This window comes from Gossypium hirsutum, chromosome A06 (genome assembly GCF_007990345.1).
Source record: "Gossypium hirsutum isolate 1008001.06 chromosome A06, Gossypium_hirsutum_v2.1, whole genome shotgun sequence".
Taxonomy (NCBI): domain Eukaryota; kingdom Viridiplantae; phylum Streptophyta; class Magnoliopsida; order Malvales; family Malvaceae; genus Gossypium; species Gossypium hirsutum.
The window spans coordinates 80,312,147-80,314,599 of NC_053429.1; the positions used below are offsets into that span (position 1 = coordinate 80,312,147).

A 2,453-nucleotide genomic window follows, 5' to 3' on the forward strand; every position below is an offset into this window, starting at 1 on the left:
GTACTTCAACCAACGGGATATTGATTTGGAGTTGCTTGAGTATGTCTAGGAACTTCTTGAATTAAATCTCTTGCTTCTGCTTTTGAAGTCTTTGAGGGTAGGGTGGTGATGGTTTCATTACTGGAACTGGTTGATTCATCTTGTGTAGCAATTCTGTATCTAACAAAGTTGTTAGTTTATCAGAACTAGCTGGTTCTGAAATTACCTTGTCGGGTTTTGTAGCTTCTGGTTCTTATGAAACTGGAATTTCAACACTCGATTGATCTTCCTTTGGTTATTGAGCGTCAGTTTGCTCCTTTTGAACTTCGACAGTGTTAGGCCCTAATGTCTTTCTGCTCCTCAACGTCAATGCTTTCCAATGCTCCATCTCTGGATTCCTCGGATTCTCTGTATCACTAGGTAAAGCACCTTGAGGTTGGTTCCTGAGTTCAGTTGCAAGCTGGCCCATTTGGTTTTCTAGGTTTTTCAATGTTACTGCTTGGCTTTGGAATAAGGAATCATTCTTGGCCATGTACGCCTTCAACAAATTTTCTAAGCCATTGGATGGTTCAACTTGGGTTGGTTTCTGAACTTTTTGGGGAACACTAGGTGGCTGGGTCGATCTAGGTTTGGCGTAAGTATTACTGGTTCCAACCCATTGGTTACTTCAGGAAAAATTCGGGTGATTTCACCACGATGGGTTATAGAAATTGGATTGCAGTCCTTGCCTTCCTCGATTTTGGTTCTAGTTACCTATGTAGTACATGGATTCTAGGTTCAATGGACATTCTTCGAACAAATGCCCTTCCCCACAATAAATGCAGGCTATATTTTCAAATTGGTTAGGTGGCTATGCTGCAAAACTGTTAGACCCATAAGTAGTAAGAGTTTTTAACATTGAGGATATTGATGATACCTGATATGCGAGTGAAGTAAGAGCATCTACTTCATGTATTCTAGCAACTCGTCTTCCTGATGCTACTCAATTGGTTGGCCGTTGATAATTGTTGCTGGCAATCATCTTAATAATTTCATAAGCCTTATTATAAAACTTAGAAAGAAGAGCACCATTAGCAGAAGTGTCCACTACCATCCTCGTGTGAGCATTGAGACCATTATAAAATGTCTCAAGTTGGATGCAATGTGGGATTCTATAATGAGTGCACTTCTATAATAATTCTTTGTACCTTTCCCATGCCTCATACAAGGACTCATCATCCATTTGTTGGAAAGCAGTGATCTCGTTCCTCAACTTACCATTCTTGCTAGGTGGGAAATACTTCATAAGAAATCTTTTTGCTAACTCTTGCCATGTGGAAATTGAATTTGGTGGCAATGAGTTCAACTAGGCTCGAGCTCTATCCCTTAGTGAATATGGGAATATCTTCAATCGTAATGCATCTTCGGGTACTCCGGCTAACTTGAAAGAATCACTCATGTAATATCCCAAATTAGGGCCTAATCGGAATAGTGGTTTCATGACCACAAATCTGAGATAGAAATAATTGTTTTATAATTATTTTGAGGTTTATGATATGATTGCGTGATTGTGTGAAAATTTCGTGATGAAATTTGATGCATAAAGTGCTTAAGTTGATATTAGGGACTAAATCAAATAATTTGCAAAACTTGTATTCTAGAAATTTTTAGCATGAAATTGCTTTGGAATATTAATGAGGAGGTCATAAATAGCAATTTGACCAATTTATAAAATTTTGGACAAAAATGAGCTTGTACATGAAAACTTTCAAAGAAAGGTATTAAAGGTATTTTAGTCATTTTGTAATTAAAATTAATTAAAAGGGAAATTAAGGCCAAAATGTGTTCATCTTCATCAAGCCTTGTCTGAACCTTACCTCTCTCCATAGCTAGGGTTTCTTCAACTTCCAAGCTTCATAGTAAGTGATTTCAAGCCCCGTTTTTAATGATTTTTATGTTTTTGAAATCCCGGTAGCTCGATTTAACTTATGCTAGCAATAATTCAACCTAGGGTTCATATTTGGAAAAATACCCATAGGTGAAATTTGTGTATTTCAGTGTTTTATGATAGAATATGAGGTTTTAAATTATGTTAGACAACTTGTGCTACTCGGTTTTAAGTGAAAACGAGTAAAAGGGCATAATCGGCAAAAATACCTAATATTCATAAGTACATGTTAGAGTGTGAATTTGATGTTGCCATAGAAGGGAAAAATGATCAACATGTCATAAAACATAAGAAAATAGGATGAGGTTTAATTTACGAGCCTTGGGGAAAAAGTGTAAATATGTAAAAGTTTAGGGGCAAAATGGTAATTTTTCCAAAGTTCGTATTAGGGGTTTTGATGAATGTGTGTATTAAATAAAATTAATTTGATATTATAGATCAAGAGAAACAAGATTCAAGTCGTGATCTAGGGAAAAACAAAGTTTACGAGGAATAGGCTCGATTACTAAAATTTTGTATCGAGGTAAGTTCATGTGTAAATAAGGGA

The 2,453-nt window shown here is 36.2% G+C and overlaps 1 non-coding gene across 1 annotated transcript; it reads left to right on the top strand.

The window, feature by feature from the left end:
- Positions 1-1,127: 1,127 nt before the first annotated feature.
- Positions 1,128-1,234, top strand: LOC121231487 (small nucleolar RNA R71). The gene has a single exon (XR_005929545.1). It is a non-coding gene; the product is annotated as a small nucleolar RNA R71 (small nucleolar RNA).
- Positions 1,235-2,453: the final 1,219 nt, after the last annotated feature.